Source organism: Mastomys coucha, unplaced genomic scaffold (assembly GCF_008632895.1).
Source record: "Mastomys coucha isolate ucsf_1 unplaced genomic scaffold, UCSF_Mcou_1 pScaffold20, whole genome shotgun sequence".
NCBI lineage: Eukaryota > Metazoa > Chordata > Mammalia > Rodentia > Muridae > Mastomys > Mastomys coucha.
In genome coordinates, this window is record NW_022196903.1 from 97,969,977 (window position 1) to 97,992,632 (window position 22,656).

The following is a 22,656-nucleotide window of genomic DNA, read 5'->3' on the forward strand; positions in this document are numbered from 1 at the left end:
CCTTCCCTTCTCCTCTGAGAGGGTCCCTGCCCCACCAGGTATCACCCACCCTAGGCACATCCTCTCCTCCTGAAGCTTTCCTACAAAGCAGCCCAGTTGGGGAGTGGATTCCACAGATAGGCACCACCATAAGGGATAGCTTTTGATCCTGTTTTGGGGAGACACGCACGAAGACTGGGATGTCTACATACTACATACATGATAGAGGCCTAGGCCCAGCACATGTATGTTTTTTGATTGGTGACTCAGTTTTGATAGCATCAAGGGTCCAGATTAGTTGACACTGTTGGTCTTCTGGAGGAATTCCTATCTTCTTCAAGGCCTTCAGTCCTACCCCTAACTCTTTCATAAAATTCTCTGAACTTCGTCCAATGCTTGGCTGTGCATCTCTGCATCTGTTCTAGTCAGCTGCTGGGTGGAGCCTCTCAGAGGACAGTTTTATTTGGTTACTGTCTGTAAGCATAACAGAGTAACATTAATAATGTCACAGGTTGATGCTTTCACATGAATGGGTCTCATGTTGGGCCAGTTATTGGCTGGCCATTCCTCTAGTCTCTGCTCAATCTTTGCCCATACATTTCTTTTAGACAGGACAAACTTTGGTTCAAAAGCTTTGTGGGTGGATTGATGCTTTTATCCCTCCACTGGGCTTCTTGCCTTGCTACAGAAGGTGGCCTCTTCAGGCTCCAAATCCCCGCTGCTATGCTTCAGCTAAGGTCACCCATATTGACTCCTGGGAGCCTCCCTCATCTCAAGTCTCTGGCATATTTTTGAATGCCTCCCATACTCCCACCTCCAGTAACCATAGATTTCTACTTATTCTCCTGGCCCTCTGGGTCTTTCTCCTCTCTCTTTACACCCAATCTTTACCCCACTCTTTTTCCCTCCCCATTTTCTACCCTGACAATTTCCCTTCTGCTCTTTGCCTCCTATGAATCATTTATAGTTGCTTCTAAGTGAAATTCAAGCATTTTTCCTTAGACATTGCTACTTGCTTACTTTTATTTGGGTGTGTGGAGTGTATTATAGGCATCTTGTATTTTATATTTAATATCCATTTACAAGTAAGTACATACCATACATGTCCTTTTGGGTCTGGCTTACCTCACTCAGGATGATATTTTCTAGTTCCATCCATTTGCTTGCTCATTCATGATGTAATTTTTTAAAAATAGCTGAATAGTATGCCATTGTGTAAATGAACCACAATTTCTGTATTCTTCAGTTGAGGGACATCTCTGTTGTTTCTAGTTCTGGCAATTACAAATAAAGTAGCTATGAACATAGTGAAGCATGTATCCTTGTAGTATGACAGAGCATCTTTGGGATATATGCCCAGGAGTAGCAAAGATTGGTCTTTAGGTAGAACTATTTCCAGTTTTCGGAAAAAGTTCCAGATTGATTTCCAGAGTGGTTGTACATGTTTCACTCCCACTAGCAATGAAAGAGTTTTGCTCTTTTTTCAAATCCTTGCCAACATGTGTTGTTGCTTGAGGGTTTTTTGTTGTTGTTGTTGTTTTGTTTTTTTATCTTAGCCATTTTGATGGATGTAGGATGGAATCTGAAGGTCACTGTGATTTCCATTTCCAGGATGACTAAGGACAGAACATTTCTTTAAGTGATTTTTGGCCATTCAGAATTCCTCTATTCTGCATCCTCTGTTTAGCACTGTACCCAATTTTTAATCTGGTTATTTGATTTGTTGGGGTCGAACTTCTCAAGTTCTTTATATATTTTTGACATTAGCCCTCTGTTGGATATAAGGTTAGTGAAGATCTTTTCCCAATCTTTTTGGGCTGTCATTTTGCCCTTTGCCATACTGAAGCTTTTCAGTATCAATGAGGTCCCATTTATTAATTGTTGATTTTAGTGCCTGAGCTGTTCATGTTCAGGAAGTTTTTTTGTTCTGTATCAATGTAGTCAAGGTTATTCCCCACTTTCTCTTCTGATAGATTCAGTGTATTTGGTTTTATGTTGAGGTCTTTAATCCACTTGGACATGAGTTTTGTGCAGAGTGATAAATGTGAATCTTTCCAGTTTTCTACATGCAGACTTCTAGTTAGGCCTGTACCACTTGTTGAAAGTCCTTTCTTGTACCCCACTGTATAATTTTGTCTTCTTTGTCAAAAATATAGTTTTTAGAGATGTATGTTTTTGTTTTCTCTGTTCTCCTTGTCTTCAGCACATATACATCATTCAGAATACATGATTACATAGTAAAAATTTCACCATGTGTTTATACATATATTCAAATCATAATTGAATAAGAATTTTATAATATATAATGTTTATATATGTTCTCATTAAGATTAGATATTCATTATATCTCACCAGCCTTACAGGTTCATGGAAAGTTAAAAACCATAACTAAATTATCATTGAAGTTTTATATAGGTAAACCCAGTCAAAATTTTTCTTCTTTCCTTGCACCTGCAGTAAATCATGAGTTCCTTTTTACGACTTTCGGTTGTTTTACAACCTTTGGAATGTATTTTAAGCTGTAAATACCTTCTCTCTATCTCAGAAGCAATTAACTTGTGCCACCTGGAGACTTGCAGAGTTCTCATTTCAGTTTCCATATGAGAGAGGACTTTAATAGCTATCCCATTATAAAGGGCTTAATAATTTCTAGTATAATTTTAGGATCTCTTATAAGATCACCATTAAGAATTACAAAAATATCTAAATATCTTAAGATCGGTGAATCTTCAAGAGCTAAAAGCAATATCATAATTATGCAATATAATATGAACTTTTCAAACTAAATGAATCTTACTAAATTTAGAATTTTGTATACTATTACTCAGGAATTTCCTTGCAAATTATATCAATAAACATTAATATAATAATAGTATTAAACACCTAAAAGAATTACGTGTTCTGAGCATTAAATGTGCTTCTATGAGTTGTTGCAGAAAGAGAAAATGGAGGGTGGGGAATGGCAAAGAAATATAACAGGAAAAAGAAAAATTGTCTACATAGCATCACTACAAGGCAGTGCATCTTCATTGTTCTGCAGAAATCTCGGCAAAAGGGTGGGGTAGTATCTAGTGATAGTTGCTTATATTTAATAATAACAATAAAGAAAGATATTAAGTACATAAAAATTTACTAAAATTTACTCCCTTGTGTAGAAGGGCTCATTAATCATGATTTTACAGTCCATGGTGAAACCATTTCAGGCAGATCAGCTGCTAGTTTCTAGCTTCTCCTAGATGGCTCCTTGTTTCGGTAAATCTCCAACCCAAATATGGCCAGCAATGAAAACACAACTCGTTTAATATGAATACAAGCTGTGCGCTTAGATTGGGCAGATCAACCTCTACACTACCATCTTCCCCATCTATTAGATCCCTTATAACTTGCAGTTTCTCCAGGCTTCATGCTTCTACTCTGCTTTCCTTCCGCCTCTTTCTCCATTGTCCTCTCTTTCTCCTTCTCTCCCACAACCTTCAGATCCACCTTCCCCTCCTTCTCTGCCTATTCACCAGCTCTTGCCTTTATTTTATCAATTAAGGTGGGAAGAACGTTTACAGGAAATCACCTGAATGTTGACTTATTCCTTGTTTGCAATCCCTCACAGGAGAATTGAATTAACAGCAAATATTATTTGCCCCAGGGATATCCACAACAGCTCCTGGCTTATAGTAATTGAACATTTTGTTTTGTGAAGTCTGTGCAGACATCACTGATCTCTTAGGGTCTGCAAGACATCTGTCCAGGACCATCTGACTTGTAGAGTCTCTGTTGAGAAGTCAGGTGTAATTCTGATAGGTCTGCATTTATATATTACTTTGCCTTTTTCCTTTGCAGGTTTTAATATTTTTTTCTTCTGCTTATTTAGTGTTCTGGTTGTTATGTAGCTCAAGGATTTTTTTAATTTTGGTTCAATATATTCAATGTACTGTAATCTTCTTTTACTTTTATAGTCATGTCTTTCTTTAGGTTAGGAAAGATATCTTCTATGATTTTGTTGAAGATATTTTCTGGGCCTTTGAACTGGTAATCTCTTCCTAGAATCTTAGGTTTTTTCTTTTCACAGTTTCTCAAATTTCCTGGATGTTTTATGTTAGAAGCTTTTTAGATTTGGTGTTTTCTTTGATGAGCATATCAATTTCTTCTATTGTATCTTCTAAACATGAGATGCTGATCTTAAATCTCTTGTATTCTCTTGAGGATGCTTATGTCTGTAGTGCCTGATCTCTTCCCTAGGTTTTCCATCTCCAGGGATGCCTTCCTTTGTGTTTGCTTTATTGCTTCTATTCTTAGACAGTTTTCTTCATTTATTTTTGCTCTTTGATTGTATTTTATTATGTTTCCATTAGGGATTGATTTATTTCCTATTTAAATGCATCTACTTATTAGATTATATTTTCATGTATTTCTTTAAGGGATTTATTTATTCTTCTTTAATGACCTCTATCATCTTCATAAGAGAAGAAATAAAGGTACAGTCTTGCTCTTCATATCTGTTAGGATATCCAAGGCTTGCTGTAGTAAGACAGCTGGGTTGTGATAGTGCCATATTGCACTGGCTTTCATTGATTATGTTCTAGCCTTTGCCTTTAGCCATCTGGTTGCCTCTGATGTTAGCTGGCTTTGTAGCCCATGTTAGTAGCAGGGATTTGGGACTAGTTGCTACAGATGGTAGCAGGCATCCCAAAAGAAGGGCAGAGCTATAGGCTGAGGTGTGCAGTCCTTATTTGTCATTATAGGTAGAAGTGCAGACTGGAACATGGAACTCAGAAAGGATGGGTCAGACCTCTTGGCTGCTGAGCTTGTTGAGTGCCCAGCAGGTGGTGGATTAAAGCATGGGTGTCTCAGCTGGTTCCTAGGTGGGGGTAGGCCTCCTGGGAGGTAGGCAGAGCTATGAGCTGGAGAGTGGGGAGCTGACCCACGGTTGCAGGTCTCCACTTTACTTTTATAAGGTATGTCACTGGGTCTAAAGCTCATCAGTTTTGTACAACTGGCTAGCTAGTGAGCCCCAGGTATCCTCTTATTTCACCAATTTCTGTTTTTCTAGTGATAGAATTATAGACTTGTAACATAAACCACAGGTTTTACCTGAATTCTTGGAATCCAAACACAGAAAAATTGCCCTTGTTTGACAATAACATTACCAACTAAACAGAATAGTTTTATATCACATTTAGTTTTAATTAACCAAAGTATGTGGAGTACCATAATTACTAGCAAACTACAAATTTCAGTTATTTATTTATTTATTTATTTGTGAACTTACTATTATAATTACTTACAGTTTAACAGTGCAGTTTTCTGGGAGAGGAAGATGTGTTTAAGTTCTTTCATACTGCAAGAGAATATGAAACAAAATACAAATTCTAGTCTTGATAAATCTGAAAATAGGCAATATCTATAAACCACACATAACACACTGAAGATTTTGAGACAATAGATAAGCAGAAGTAATTGCATTTATCTTAGTGATGCCATAGGAAGAGTAATAAGCTAAAAGTTGACTTACTCCACAGAAATTCAAGTGGTCCAATACCTCTGAAGTATAATTACTGAAAAAAATGTGTTTCAGAATTGTTATCAGTATTATAAAACCAAGCATTCTTTAAATGCCCACATACATCCTGGGAAAAGCACAAGCCATAGAGGCAGATAGATGGTCAAACCTTTTACTTCCCAAATGATGGACTTGTAAAAGACAATTCTTGGGGATTGGAGTCTTTTCCTTCTGACTTTGTTGGTAACCTACATAATGATTATCTTCAAAGTAGAATGTAGGCACATGGATCTCCCATTAAGCTAAATCACCTCAGAGAAAAGAGATTGGCTTATGTCATCTGGGTGAACCATGGAAAAATACAAACAGTAGCCAAATTGACATTTGAGAAATATCTGCAAAATAAGATATAAACAAATGAACAAATATGCAAATAAAACAAAATGAAGTAAAAAGAAAAAAAATGAACAGCTGGATCAAGGCTCTGGAAAGTTGGATATTTTAGAAAATGTGTAAACAATATCCTTAGAGTCTTAAATAAGATCAGGTGAATCTTCAAGAGCTAAAAACAATATCATAATTATGCAATATAATATGAACTTTTCAAACTAAATGAATCTTACTAAATTTAGAATTTTGTATTCTATTACTCAGGAATTTTCTTGCATATTATATAAATAAACATTAACATAGTATTAAACATCTAAAAGAATTACATGTTCTGAGCATTAAATATGCTTCTGTGAGTTGTTGCAGAAAGAGAAAATGGAGGGTGAGGAATGGCAAAGAAATATAACAGGAAAAAGAAATATCCTAGCTATAATAAGCAAGAGTTCACAGTGGAAGAATGCACAGTGCACTAAAGGTTAATGCAACAAGATCCAATCTGTAGTAAAATGACATCAACAGTTTTACAAAATTGTGGTTCAAAAGTAAAGTTTAATGGTTTCTATATATAATAATAGGGTACTTTTATATACAAAGAAATCAGAAATGAGTACTCAGGGTATTTCTTTATGAGCTATACTGAATTAAAGCCAAAAGAAATATTGACCTGGCAACAGCAAATTTCAGAAGTAAGTCATTTTACTATTCCTTTAGTTATTTATTTAGTTGTACACTTTACTGTGATGCACAATAGAATTGAATATAGACTTCAGTGTGGTTAGACCAGCTATAGACAGGTAAGAAGAAATTACCATAGGTACATTGCATATTGTATTCTATAGAGTTAGTTCTTAGAGGATAATAATAATAATGGGGACAGTGATAATCAGGATAGTGATAATGGCAAGGACAAGCATTAGAGAGTTCTGGTAAAACCAGTCTCCAAAACAAAACCGTCAGCATTCCTCCAAGATCCTCAAAGGCCAAAACAATGCATACATTTACATTAATCTGCTGAACCATCAGGTTTTTGTTAAAATTTACAAAAGATAGTATGATGTTACTCACCACTACAATGCATGTGATATGCAATTTTTTGTTTGTTTGTTTGTTTTTGTTTGTTTTTTGAGTCAGGGTTTTTCTGTGTAGCCCTGACTGTCCTGGAACTCACTCTGTAGACCAGACTGGCCTTGAACTCAGAAATCTTCCTGTCTCTGCCTCCCAAGTGTTGGGATTAAAGGTGTGTGCCACCACTGCACTGCATGCTATGCAATTTTATCAGAAGGTACTTCTTATTAAGAATTGAATAGCCAGGCAGTGGTGGTGCATGCCTTTAATCCCAGCACTTGGGAGGCAGAGGTACGCGGATCTCTGAGTTTGAGGCCAGCCTGTTCTACAAAGTGAGTTCCAGGACAGCCAGGGGTATACAGAGATACCCTGTCTCAAAAATACCAAAAAAAAAAAAAAAAAAAAAAAAAAAATTGAATAGTGTTATGTGTGTGTGTGTGTGTGTGTGTGTGTATCTTCTTCAGTTTCTTAACTTTGACTTTGCATTTTACTGAGCCCAGTTATTATATAATTAAGAATGGCTTTAACTGCTTCATATTTTAATATGTTTTTCTTTAACACTGAATTAGGATTATACATTATCACTAGTTCCTTATACAAGGTAGCTAAGTTCGTTTAAATATAGCCCTAAGTTCCTGAATTACTCAGGGTTCTCTAGAGAAACAGAACTTATAGAATGGATATTATAAAGGCATTTATTAGAACAGCATACAGGCCAGCTAGTCCAACAATGGCTGTCTACTAACAGAAGGTCCAAGAATGCAGGTGTTCAGTGCGTGAGGATAGATGTCTTAGCTGGTCTTTGGTAAACTGCAGAATCCTAGAGATATAGGCTCAAATGTCAGCAAAGGAATGGATTTGCCTGTGAGAGCAAGAACAAGCAAAGGAAGAGAAAACTTCCTTCTTCTATGTCCTTTATATACGCTGCCTGAAGAAGGTGTTGCACAGATTAAAGGTGGATCTTCTTACAGACAAAGATCTGGATCTAGGTAAAAGTTGTCCAGCTCAGACTTCACGTGGGTCTCCTAACAGCTGAAGCAGGGCCTATAGTTGACTCTGTTGCTTGCATTGGGATTCCTTTTCCCTACGGACTGTCTTGCCTTAGCCACAATAGGAGAAAGATGGCTCTACTCCTACTACAACTTTATATATCATCGTGGACTGATACTTCTGGGATGCCTCCATTTTTCTGGGAGAAAAGGAAGACAGAAAGATGGGGGAAGGGAAGTGACAGGGAGGGGAAGACACAAATCACGACGTAAATTAAATTAAAAATATTAGTTTGGATAAGACATTTTTAAAAAGCAAAACAACAACAACAAGAAAAAAAGATCTGGATAAAAATATTTCTTCCCAACTCAAAGACAGTAAATAGAAGTGTGTCTTCCCACATCCATAAGTCTGCCCAAACTTTTGCGTTTTAATTAATTCCAGATTTAACCATGTTGACTAGCAAAACATAGCCATTCCAAGGTCCGGTCATTTTGTAATGAGGGCCTTAGAGTAGAGCAAATAAATACCTATTACTTTCATCCTTTACACAAAATATCAGAGGAAAGGGAAAAGGTTAAAAAATAAATGTGTTCTGGCTTAGCGATGTCTTGCCCTTGTCTTTTTGAATAATGTTTTCTTAAACTGGTGGCACTATTTGCAGCCTGTGAACTCACAGGAGTAACACAGCTGGCAGTATGATGCAGCAGAATCTTTTTCTTAATTACTAATTACCCAGGAAAGTAAGAAAAACATAGTTTGCCTTTAACTTTTTGTATTATCTTTAAAAATATCATTAATTTAAAAAGTGATGATTAATTTGAAGGAGAGTGGGGAGGGGTATATGGGAGAGTTTGGTGAGAGAAAAAAAAAGGAGGGGAGAAAGGTAATTTTTTCTCATCCCCCAAATAAAATAATGATAATATTTAAAATTACTGATTTCTGAAAGAGGATCTTCTCAGTGCATTAGAACTGGAAGTGAAAGTTGATTTCCCACTCACAATTTCAATGGCTTCTTAGTGAGACGATCACCTCTGTTTGGAATGCTGGCCAGTAGAAGAGGCTCTCAGAGCATCACGATCTGCTCTCTCTGGCATACTCATTGCCTCTATGGCACTTGAGAAAATTAGATATAATTTTGTGCTAAGCTGATGTGTAATCATTCTGTGCAATAATTCCCCTTATGCCTTTGACTCCATTAGGTCTCTCCTGTGCTGACAAGTTTTCAGTGGATAGACAAAGCTCATAGCTGCAAACAGCTGTCTAAGACCATCAAATACATGAGGGGCTCCATCAGGCACTTAGAAACTTGCTGGTGTGTTCCTCCTTAACTATTAAGCAGATTCTGGAAATCTCTCTTTTCCTTTGTCTTCTATAGAAACAATTACTGATGAAAATAATTAAAATTTATCCTAGATGCCTAATGGTTTGTCCCTAATTTTTAAAAAGGTGAATAATATATTATCTGATTAATAATATCTGTTGTAATCAGTGTCTTTGCTTACTTTTTTTTAATGCATGTCATACTCTTTGTACTATAAAGATTTATTTTCAGTTGAAAAATAATATATTTGGTGACTTGAATTCTTAGACAACATAAAAATTTTAAATAATTTAAATATTGTTGAAACATAATAATATTTTAGGTATATTGCTTTTGTCTATGACTCTGAGTTTTTGTTATCATTTCTATTTCTCATATACTTTTTATAATTACCATACTGTAAATTATTCTTCAAACTGACTGAATATTCTGAACAGGAAGTTTATCAGTGACTTCAAAAGCCTCATAAGATTTTCGTGGTACTGACCAGTGGCTTCAAAAATTCAAAGATGTATTTCTAGGCACTCCCAGTTAGAGGATTACAAATGAGTTTCAGTAATACTATAGAGGGACCACAGTTGCCAAATTAGCAGGATAGTAAAGGAAAATCTGTGTGAAAAAGGAACACAGTTGACAAAGGTTCTCAGCAGATAATCAAAATGAAAAGAAAATAAATGGTGGCTGGTGTTAGTGGCATAAGACTTTAATTGCAGAAATTAGGAGTCAGAGACAGATCCCTGAGTTCCAAGCCAACCTGGTCTACAGAGTAAGTTCCACAACAGCCAAAGCTACACAAGAAGTGAATCAAGAACCTCCACATAAAATCAGATACACTGAAACTAATGGAAGAGAAAGTGGGGGAGAGCCTTGAACACATGGGCACAGGGGAAATGTTCCTGAACAGAACACCAGTGGCTTATGCTCTAAGATCAAAATCGACAAATGGGAACTCATAAAACTGAAAAGCCTCTGTAAGGCAAAGGACATTGTCAATAGGACATAACGGCAACCCACAGATTGGGAAAAGATCTTTACCAACCCTACATCTGATATAGGGCTAATATCCATAATATACAAAGAACTCAAGAAGTTAGACTACAGAAAACCAAATAATCCTATTAAAAAATGGGGTACAGAGCTAAACAGAATTCTCAACTGAGGAATCTCACATGGCTGAGAAGCACTTAAAGAAATGGTCAGCATCCTTAGTCATCAGGGAAATGCAATTCAAAACAGCCCTGAGATTCCACCTCACACCAGTCAGAATGGCTAAGATCAAAAACACAAGTGACAGCAGATACTGGTGAGGATGTGGAGAAAGAGAAACACTTCTACATTGTTGGTGGGATTGCAAGCTAGTACAACCACTCTTGAGAGAAGTCTGGAGTTGTTATGTCCTGGTTCTAAGAGAATCCCAGGAGAGCTCAGGAAGTGCAGAGTCCTCTGCAAGCATGCATAAAAGTCTTTTATTGAAATGAGTCAGACTCAGGTCTCAAGCCTCCCCTTGTCCCAGATTGGAGTGTGACCTCTAGTTCGGAGGCTTAATACTTATACTTACATATAGAGTAATTAGAAATTGTTTGAATGCTTAGGGTGAAGGGAAGGGCAGGTGGGTTAGGTATGTCATAACTCAGACAGAATATCATATGGTAGGACAGAACTGAAGCTGGGAGGGGGATTAAAGAGTGTCTTTTGTGAGGCTATGAGATCTGTGACCTCTGATTACCTCTTTTCTATAATTTAAGTATGGGACCCTAATTTCTTCGAGAATAGGATCCAGCTGCATCTGGTTATCTAGGAGAGTTCTGGCCTCCATGCCACTAAAGCTGAGGAGTTTTTGTCATTTGTCTTATTTGGGTTGGCACTTGTGGCTCCTTGAGTCCTCTCGGAGCAGTTGGGGAGGTGTGATGAACACCCCACATTTGCTGCAAGGGGAAGAAAGGGGAGCAGGGCTTCTGAGGGGCAATGCAGAGGTGGGCCACAGAAGCCAGTCTTACCATGCTTCTCATGGAAAGTTCAGAGGCTGGCCTCAGAGGCCTAGACTTACTGTGTTTGCTGTGGGAGAGATCTTAGGGGGAAGAGGGACTTCTGCAGAAGGCAGAAGCAAGCTGTCCGCACACCTCAGAAAACTGGACATAGTATTACCTAAGGACTCAGCTATACCACTCCTGATCATATATCCAAAAGATGCTCCAACATATAACAAGGACACAGGCTCCACTATGTTCATAGCAGCCTTATTTATAGTAGTCAGAATTTGGAAACAACTCAGATTTCCTTCAACAGAGGAATAGATACAGAAAATGTGGTATATTTACACAATGGAGTACTACTTAGAAATTAAAAGCAATGACTTAGTGAAATTCTTAGGCAAGTGGATGGAACTAGAAAATATCATCCTGAGTGAGGTAACCCAGACACAAAAGAACACAGATAGTATATACTCACTGATAAGTTGATATTAGTCCATAGCTCACAATGCCCAGGATACAAACAACAGACCATTTGGAGCTTTGGAGGAAGGAAGACCAGGGTATGGATGCTTCGTTTCTGCATTGAGAAGGGAACAGGATGATAATGGGAGGTAGAGGAAGCAGGTGAACTGATAGGGAGAGAGGAGAGGGAGTAAGTAGAGGGGACAGTATCAGATACTAGAGGGGACATGAGAGAAGTAGAGAGGGTCAGGAAATTGAATAAATGTGGGGAGCCGCAGCTGCCACCCTATATACATATATATTGAACACCTGGTCTCGGGCCAGAGCAGAGAGCATTGAGATAAACAAGCTTTAGTTGGAAAAGCTGTGTGCCTCTAGTTTGTGATGCAAGCTGGCATGATTTTCCTGCAGCCTATTATGTTTGCCACGTGGCTGATGCTGATTGGGACCAGGGAAAATATTTAACCCACAAGGGCTGGGGGCTGGATTGAGAGAGTAAGTAAGATATATAGAATAGTGAGTAAATATGTATAATTGGGGCTGGTAATGAAGATAGAGATAGATATAGATATGGATATAGATATAGATATAGATAGATATAGATAGAATTAGAGGTAAGATGTAAGATTTAGGAGTAAGTATGTAGAATTAGGCCTGGTGATGGGTTAGGAGAGATTTAGGAGTAAGTATGTAGAATTGGGGCTGGTAATGGGATAGGAGAGAAGATGTAAAGATAGAAGTAAGATGTAAGGATAGATGTAAGATGTAGAATTAGGAATAAGTATGTAACTAATAAGATGTAAGTAGTAATAAGTAAGACGTAAGAAGAAGATATAGAAGAATATAAAAGAAGCTAGCTAGAGAAGAAGTAAAAATGAAGGTTCCTGATTAAACTGCATGGAGAAGGGCTCCGTGTTTGCCTCCTTATTTCCACTGGATGGGTAAGGCGCCCGACAAATAAAAATATGTAGCAGGGAGGGGATAAGGAAATGGGGATAGCCACTGGACGGTACCCAACAGGGATGATTTTAGCTGAGAAGGGGAGATAGAACCTGTAGAGACAATCTCTACTAGGTAGGCACAGCCCACTGTCGAGGCATGATGTCATACACCCATCTCAAAGTTTTTAACCCAGAAATGTTCCTGACCAAAGGACAGACAGTGACAAAAAAATGGAGCAGAGACTAAAGGACGGGCCATTCGGGCAAGGACTACCTTACCTGAGGATTCATCCTGACTGCAGACACCAATCCTGACATAGTTCCTGTTGCCAAGAGGCACTTGCTGACAGGAACCTGGTGTGGCTGCTTCTTAGGAGGTTCAGCCAGGAACTGACCAATTCAGATGTGGATGTGATGGTTGACTTTGAGCCAACCATCAAACTGAGGTCAGGGAACCACGTGGGGGAGCTGGTGGAGTAACTGAAGGAACTGAGGAGGCTTGCAACCCCATAGTAAGAACAGCCTCACTTGGCCATACCACCCAGTGCTCCCAGGGACTAGACCACCAACTAAGAAGTGTTGTTGATATGTAGGGATATGAATCCATGTCTCCAGATGCATATGGAGCAGATGATGGCCTTGCCTGACATCAATGGGTGGTGAGGCCCTTGGTCCTGTTGAAGTTTGATGCCCCAGCATAAGAAGATACTGGAGGGATGGGGCAGGAGAGGGTAGATGAGTGGGCGAGCACCCTCATAGAGGCAAAGTGAAGGGGGAGGAGGAGGTTGTGGGTTGAGGGGGGAGGGTTGTGGGGGATAATCAAGAAATGGGATATCATTTGAGATGTAAACAGGTGGACTGATGTAAATATTTTTTTAATTAAAAATAAATAAATAAATAAATAAAACAAATGCAGAAATACATAAAAAATGGCCTGCTTCCTTCATTTATTATAGTTAAGGATATTGGTTGTATTTAGAGGTTATTTTTTTTAAAATTCTGCTGAAGTAAACTAAGCATTTTATAAATATTTGTTTTAATTTTAGACTTCCTCTATCCATTCCTTGTAGAGACAAAGTTATGTGTTGGAGATGCTTTTTTTTTTTTTAAATTTCCCATTACTTCATAATAAGCAGCTCAAGCTGACATACCAAATGATTCATTAATTAGTGGGCAAGGCAATGCTGACGACTAAGCATGACAAACATGAAGGCTATTGAATCACAATGACTTTGAATCAGCATAGACTCTAAAGGAAATAGGTGTGACTCAATTTTTCTTTTGTATGTAGTCCTTGACTTTTCAATTTGCAATGAGTTTAAGTGCAGAGTGAATGAACAGGGAAAAGATAATTGTTCTAGTGGAAGGCACTACACCCAGACACACATGGACAGCAGTAATAAAACTCAGTGGATTATATAAAAATAAATGAAACGGAATTGTGAAGCAGACTGGGATGGGGGTAGGGAATGAGAAGACTTGAGGGGACATGTGCTGATATGATTAAAGACATTGAGCACAGATATGAATTTCTAAAATAATAAATAAAAACACATTTTTAAAGATTGGTCCATACTTGAGGACAGAGGGGTTTTTTGTATAGATAAAACTTGGCTAACACAGAAAGTATAGTATTTTTTTTCTTCAAATACCACCATGATATTCTCATAGGCATGTCCCCAGCATCATGTAGAAAAATACAGGGCATAGAAGGAACCTAACTGGGGAAACCAGAGAACTAGCTTCTATCTCATCATTGTTTCTAAACAACATTGTGTTTGTAAGAAAGCTTTTTTATTTCTGGACTCCACTGCCCAAGATACCCTTAGGTTACTTCATGTGTGTTAGTCTATAGCAGTTAATCTCTATGAATAGGAGTTGTGGACAAGCTCTGTCTGTTGCTAGAGACCTTGGACCAAGTGCCATTGAACTGAATTTTTTCACCTATTAGTATAGTATAAAAATTTGCAATGGGTCCTTGTATGTGTGGAAACAGTATGTAACAATGAACAAGCTATGCAATCTTTGCACGTCTTGGTTTACTTGATTTTACAGTCAGGGTACCTGGGATGGATATTTAAGGAATTTAATTAGAAAACATGTATAAAGCATTTGGCTAAATGCCTAGCAAGCACACTGTCTGAGTAAATATTAGTTATTGCTATTATTAGTGTTACTCTTTTACAAGGTTCTGTTGCTTAAAATAACTTACATTAATCTCACTCTCAATATCCAGAAAGAGGTAAGAGTCATTCTTCCATGGATCAGAACTTGCCTTGTGCCACCTCTTGTCACCATTGACTCTTTACATTCCCTTAGAATCTTCCGATATAATGTATCAGAAACTAGTTCTAAATTAAAGACCTAGCCATTTTAATTGTGCTTTGAATAATTTCATATCCAGAGATGTGAAAACACAGCAATATCTAAAGTGATATAGGAAAAAGAAATGTAGGAACATAGGAATTCACACACACACACACACACACTTATACATGAGAGATGAAATATTTCCAAATACATTAAAATATTTATTTGTAAAAGTATGCAAATAATCTAGTTCCTTTATTTGCATTATAAGAGCTACTTTTAAATTAAAGAAAATTTTTGCAATCATAAGTCATGTCCTTGGTATACCATGGCATTTAGTGAGTGGAGTCAAAGCATTTCAGAAACATCCAGACAGCATATATCTATTGAATAGATATTTTTATAAATTTCATGTCCTTTATTTCTGTTTTCTTATTTTCTCAACTAAATTCATATGTTCTCATGAGCAGAAATGTCTTGAGTTAATATTAGTATAAGCATCTTAGAGCAATCCCTTTTCATCATATTGAAAACATTGCGAGACTGGATGGATGGATGGGAATTATTATTGTCACCTTTCTTTTACAGAACAGTACCATGAGTGTCATCCAGCCAGAATGTGGTCAACAGAGGGTTGTGTAAGGCAAATGATCTTATTCCTAGACAATCAAATAATACTGTTATTCTGTTTTATTTATGTATCTTGAGATTCCTTCAACAAGTTATCAATGCTACTTATGTTCAAAAGTATTTGAAGAGTAGTAGAATGAAGTTGGGCTATCTCTTAAATGAAAATCTAAGTGATAAGATGCTCTCAAGTCCAATTATCTTAGTTAAAATTGTTTGTAATAAGTAGATGTTAGTACCCAGATGGCACAATTGTCCATTCTGCTTTGTCCTGTTTCCATCACCTATTATTAATTGGGATGCAATCCCCTTAGATGTACTACTAGTAAGTTATATAAAAGCATAGATGGAATTCAAGTACTACTCTACATTAGTCACAACGTATCTCCTGTACATAGGCCTTTGTAGTCTTTAAATATCAAGTAGAACAAAATGATAAAAAGAAAAAAATTAAAGACATGTACTATAACTTTGTGAGACTTTTAACCAGTAAACGTGATTACTAAAAGGTAGCAGACTCATGCAAGAACTGCATACAGCTGGTCAGAATCATGGTGCTGCTAAGAAACCAGGAGTGGCTTTATAAATGTATTTTCCAGTTTGGGAACAGCCACTCTCAGTAACAACTTCTTTTTAATAGCAGCATCATAGCCACTTGATCCACAGAAGGAAGTAATTAAATTTAATAGAGGCAATCCTCATTTTAAGGACACCCTCGATTTAAAGTAGCAGGGGAGCATAATTAAGTCTAATGGAAACCATGGTTTGAAAATGAAGATACACTATCAAGTAAGGAAAGGCAGACCAAGTCTACACAGTAACAATTGCCTGGCTAATCAGAGCTACAAGCTGTGGTTATTTCATATTATTCAACCAAGGCAAAGCTTGAGGGGTGAGACTTGCTTATTTATTTATTTAGTTTGAATTGCATTTATAATTGGATTTGAGTAACTATAAACCACAGTATTAGATGAGCTTAAGTCTCATACAAATCCACAAAGGAAACAGAGAAACTGAAATAATTAACTGAGTTTTTCTAAACAACATAGTGTGTTTTTATATACATGGATAATTAAAAGAGAAAACACGTAATCTACATAACCAGCAAAGTCGTCATTGTTGCCATTTTAATTCTGCACAAGTTATACGTTTCCCTTCAATTGAGGAAACCAAACTATAACTCAAAGTCACTGCATAAAATAGTATCTGAAATGATGTTTGGTGTGGAAAAAGTTAGTTTAGAGCATATGTAAAAAACCCAGGTCTACAAATAGGGAGGGGTTCATGATATCTGTGTGCTTTTACTTTATTGCTGCTTCTATTTGTCAGACAGATAGTGAGCCTACAATGTTCTGGTTTTTTGTAAAGATTCAAACTGAATAAATAAATGGCATGGTCAAAAAGACACTTATATATAAAATATATATAAGTAAAATATATACTTATATATAAGTATATATAAGTATATAAGTATATATAAGTAAAATATAAACTATTATCTGAAAATAATAGTAATCAAGTAAGTGATGTAGAAAATATTTAGAGAAAGAATGAATATTAGTAAAACATGGTTAGAATTAGTTTTTAAATCTGTATCAAAATATGAAATTAATATAGAAAAAATGACAAAATATAAGGATAAGTCTTAATGCCATAGCTAGACAATAAATTAAGTAGCCACTGAACATCCCAGAATGCTTTCATATTTGATAAAAACTCACAAGTATGTCTAGCTGGAAAGAGGGCTCAATGGTAAATAGCACTTGCTGTTGTTGCAGAGGACCCAGGTTCCGTTATTAGTATCTACCTGGTGTCTATTGATTGCCCTTTTCTGACTTCTGTAGAAACTTGGCATGTACATAGTACACACTATATTTGAATATATTTTCTGCCCTTTAAAATATGATATTTAAAAGAGTTATTTGTTTTTTATACATATAAGTACACTGTAGCTGTCAAAGATTTATTTATTTATGTATATGAGTACTCTATTTGCCTTTACACTTCCAGGACAGAAGAATGCATCAGATTCCATTATAGATGGTTGTGAGCTATCACTAGATTCACTGGGAATTGAACTCAGCACCCCTTGAAGAGATCTTAACCACTCTTAACCACTGAGCCATATCTCTGGCCAAAATTTGACTATTTATAGAAATGATAAAGGTCTCAAGAAAGAACATATTTTGTCAAGTCTTCAGGACAACTAAAAGAAAAGTATGTGGAATTTAAAGGTTCACATTGTATATTAAGAAGAAATAATTAAATAGGAATATAAGGAAAAATTACCATGTACAATGGGCTCTCTAAAATCTGATGGAGTGACTTGGCATCACAGTGCATACTTCTAAGCTTTGTTCATTTGTTTAACAAATACAGTACAAGCAATTATGCTGCTTTAAATGTTAGGACACAATGCAATAACAGATGTAATTCTTTCTGTTTTAGAATTGCATGAGACAGTGAACAAACAATAGACAACAACTTTGATTATCATAAGTCAATCAAAATAGTATTGGAAAGAGTCAGGGTAGCTTAGAGACATGAAAACAAATAAGGAAAGCTGGCTTTTGAAAGAACAGGGCAACAAACTCCCGCAAAGTACTTTATAGAAGCTGATAGAAATGGTCTTTGTACACAGAATGGGAGCTAGTTTACAAAGGAAGTTAGTTGTCATGCGCACAAAAGATAATGGATACAGGCACAACAGAACCATTTTCCAAAGAAAGCCCTACCCTGCTTTGGTAGCTTCGAAGGCTTGTTCTTGTTGTAAAAGTTCACAGAGTTGATATAATATGATTTGGTATTTCATCATTTTTTGAATATATTTTCTTCCCTTTTAAAAATGACCTTGCATTCATGAATAGAATTTTGTATATAAAAGAAGATGGCTTTCATCTGAAAGGAGAAGAGAAAAAAATTAGTACTATTTTTTCCCCAAAGAAGTGTCCATGATTGTATTTAAAGTGGTTCTATAAATAAGTATCCTGCAATCTTCATAACACTTTAGGAAAAGAGCAAAGTTCAGCACTGTAGCTCATTTAAAAATATCAGTCTTCAGTTAAGATAGCCCCAGAGAGGTTTATTCTCATGGATTTATGTGCTCTCAGAAGCTACATTTAAAGTACAGGGTAGCTGAAAGATGCTTAATTACTGACTTTAGTCATTACAGCACTGACTTTAGTCTCCCATTTAAGAGAATGACAGTATGATCAAAACTAACCTGTGAAGCTTTATTGAAACTATCTTTGTGGTAATCTCTTTTAAAATGCATTGTTTTTAATTAGACCTTGGGTTTCAAAGCAAGAAGGGTCAGTGGAAGAAAACAACTGCAATGTGATCCCAGCTACAGTGCTACATCTTTACAAAATTCAATTATTTCTCTGCACTGTGGTACAGGAAGCATTTGGCAACTGATTAAAACAATTCTTAAAGCAAATTATAGCACTGTCAGAAAACAAGAAATCACAATGTCAAAACACAAGGACGTTTCTATGCAAAACGCCTTGTAAGTGTCTCTGACAGACGATTGCTGTCTGCTTGTTATATTAGTTTCATTAATTTGGTCCACATCAAGCACAAAGAGGAGGGGGTACTTCAGAACATTTGCTTTTGAAAGAAAAATGTTCAAATGCTTAATATTTTTCAAATATAACTCAAGCAGCCATGTCGGCAAATGATATGCTTTAACTTCCCCAAACTTATTCAGCATTCAAATTATGTGTATATGAGTTCATGAATATAGATTCTGAACTATCTTTTTGGTTTTTTAATGTTTTGCAATAAAGAAAAGTCTATAAAATTTTCTAACAATGAGTAGATTCTTTAGGACATCGCTTTTATTTATTGCTTTCTGGGAAAATCATAGAAAAACACTAGATAATTTGCAGTATATCTGCTGTATTCCTTAGAACCTGGAATTATGAAGTATATAAACAATGTACCAAGGAATTATATTTTTTATTTTGGCTTGAACTGTTATTTTTTTAGGAAGGAAAATAGATTTTTTAAAAAGTTTTATGGGAATTCAAATAAACTCATTTTGAAGATTGAAACTCTAGGTTTACAGTAAATTAAAATTCTTTACGAGGAATACATCTAGTGACATGTTTTCTGTCCAGTGCTGATATTCAAGCACTCGAGGTTTTTACTCCCGCCAATGAACTCCGTCTCTCATGAAGTTACTCATGGATGATAGCTGGATTCAGTGACATGGGACACCATCTCTTATAGCTACTCACAAATTTTGAAGTCTACAGAAAGAAAGCAACATGACTGTAATCAGCAGTATTTGCTCAGCCACTGTACTGTGCTTTGCAAAGAACCATATTTACACAATATTTACAAGGTCAGTACACTTAGTATTAGTAAAAGGGAGGATGGATTTGAGTCTTGAAGATTATTATAATACTAAATTGACAGATGACCTATGTTATATGATAGCTTTAATTGTAAAATAGGAAGACTTCCATTGAAAGAGATTCAAGAGAATTAACTTAGAGATAGACTTATGGTCGTGGAATGTGGGGTTAATCAATGAAATTTTACGTGTTCTGTTGGGAGATGGTTTTGTATACTGTGCATTAAGATGCTAATGTCTATGCTCATACAAGTGGTTGCCGTCATGATGACATGGTCAAGTGTGTCTGGCCTCAGTGATATGTAAAAATTGTATCCCATATCCTCTGCTTATTAAAGTGCTGATCAGCCAATTATTTGGGCAGAAGAGAATAGGACAGGACTTCTGATCCAAGTCAGGGGGTCCCCCAGGACAGTCTGGGGAGAGAAAGAGGAGAGGAAGAGAAGGGAGGTAGAGAGACCATGTGGATGGAGCACTAAGATTCACGATGAGGTCATAATGAGAGAGCAGCTGGGAGGACACACATGGAACTGAGTGAGCCAAGGCAATATTCAGATGCAGGAATAGAATCATGGTGGGGAGAAGCAGCCTACTCAGGTAAATGGCAGCGTTATCACAAGTTGAGTTCAACAAGTCTATGGAAGGTGAACCAATACATGCATGTTTTTAGGGGAGAATAACCAGGCAGAGCAAAGCAAATCAAAGCTCCCTGCTCATCTCCAAATGTCTGTGGGGTCATATTTATATTCCTTCATCAAGCATCTTTTCATGTGTTTGCTATATTAAAACATCCTTTTACCTATCTGTTTCAGGGAAGCAGACTTGAATGTGTTTGCTTTACGTGTGTGCCCCAACAAACCACCATTTGAAATAACTAACTTTCAAAGAAACTGGAAGTATCCACTTCAGGTCCCCTTTCTGGTCCTCCCTTCATGAGTTCTTCACGCTGCCATTGCTTCTGAGAGGATGCTCCCCACAACCTACTTCACCTCACCCCTCTAGTATCCTTCTTCCCTGGGGAATCAAGTTTTTACAGGATTAAGTGCATCCTTTTCCACTGAGGCCAGACAAGACCATCCTCTGCTACACATGTGCTGGGGGCCAGGGACCAGCTCTTTGGTTGGTGGCTTAACCTCTGGGAGCTCTGAGAGGTCTCTGTTGGTTGATACTGTTGTTCTTCCTATGGGGTGGCAAACCCCCTCAGCTCATTCAGTCCTTCCCCTAACTCTTCCATAAGGGTGCCCAAACTCAGTCCCATGGGACTGTAATCATCTGCATCTGTTTTAGTCAGCTTCTGGTAGAATACCTTAGAAGATAACCATGCTAGGCTCCTGTCTACAAGCACAATATGGCATCAGTAATAGTGTTGAGGTTTGGGACCTTCCCATAGAACGGATTTAATTGTGACCCAGTCTCTAGAGGGCCTTTCTCTCAGTTTCTGCTCCATTTTTGCTCCCACAATACCTTTAGATAGGAACCATTCTGGGTCAAGAATTTTGAAGATGGGTTGGTAGCTCCATGTATCAAATTTGGAGCCATGGATATCTACTGGAGGTGGTCTCTTCAGGTTCTATTTCACCACTATTGGACATTTTTGCTAAGGTCATCCTAATTTGGTCCTGGGAACCTCTCACATTCCTGGTGTCTGGGACTTTCTAGATGTTCCCCTCCTGCCCTCCCTCTGACTCTTCACTGCTGTAGAGTGAAGAGTCTCCTGGTTCTCTGGTTTTCTCTCCTGTTTTCCCTCATATTTGATCCTTTCCACGTTTTTCCTTTCTCCTCCCATCTCGCACCCAGGCCCCTCTCTTCCTCAGCCTCTCCTGATTATTTTGTACCCTCTTCTAAATATCCACACTTGGAGCCTTCTTCTTAAACTTCATATGGTATGTGACTTGTATCTTGAGTATTCTGAATTTTGGGGCTAATGTCCCCTTATCAGTGAGTACATACCATGTATGTCCTTTTGGGACTGGATTACCTCACTAACAATATTTTCTAATTCTGTCCATTTGCCAACAAAATTCATGATTTCCTCAATTTTAATAGCTGAGTAGTATTCTGTTGTATAAATGAACCATATTTTCTATATCCATTCTTCATTTGAGGGACATCTGGGTTATTTTCAGCTTCTAATTATTATAAATAAAACTGCTATGAACATAGTGGAACATATGTCCTTGTGATAATGGTGCAGCATCTTTAGGGTATATGCACAGGAGTGTTTTTTGCAAAATGAAAAATTTTTAAATTTGTTTAAATTTGAGAAAGTATTTAATTCAGTAGTTTGAATTAAAATATTATCATTTTATTTTTATTTATCAGTTTGCTAGACTTCAGGATACACAAACTCTATGAGTGTATTTGAACTTACTCGGAAAAATACACATGTACCATATACAAAAATGCATACTTAGGTGTGTGTAAAACAAATTCTGGGATCTACCTTTTAAAACTATAAAGTATAATTTCTAGAATGTTTCTATGTCATTTACAAAAGGTCACCTCATTTTAAGCCGTAGTATAACATGATATAATGCCATACAAATATATATATGCATATATGGTAATTTTCATATGCCCACCTTTCCAGATATTGGTTAATCTAATTATGTAACCATAAGCAATACTGTATATGTGTCTATTTTTAATATTATGTTTTATAAACCCTGAATTAAAAAGTAGGTTTATATTCAGAAATTCTAAAAAAAATTGTCAGTTATTTTGTATTTGATGTTTTTTCT

General features: G+C 36.8%; 1 long non-coding RNA gene across 2 annotated transcripts in view; it reads right to left on the bottom strand.

Moving 5' to 3' along the window:
- LOC116098281 overlaps positions 1-18,449 on the bottom strand; it is a 93,814-nt gene extending 75,365 nt beyond the window's left edge. Inside the window, exons 1-2 of one of the 2 annotated variants that reach the window (XR_004121778.1) lie at positions 18,291-18,449; positions 5,259-5,311 (exon numbers count right to left, since the gene is read on the bottom strand). This is a non-coding gene — a long non-coding RNA (uncharacterized LOC116098281). Of the gene's footprint in view, positions 1-5,258; positions 5,312-11,690; positions 11,790-18,290 lie in introns of those variants that run through there. The other variant, XR_004121779.1, reaches the window with a different exon arrangement.
- Between the last annotated feature and the right edge of the window lie 4,207 nt (positions 18,450-22,656).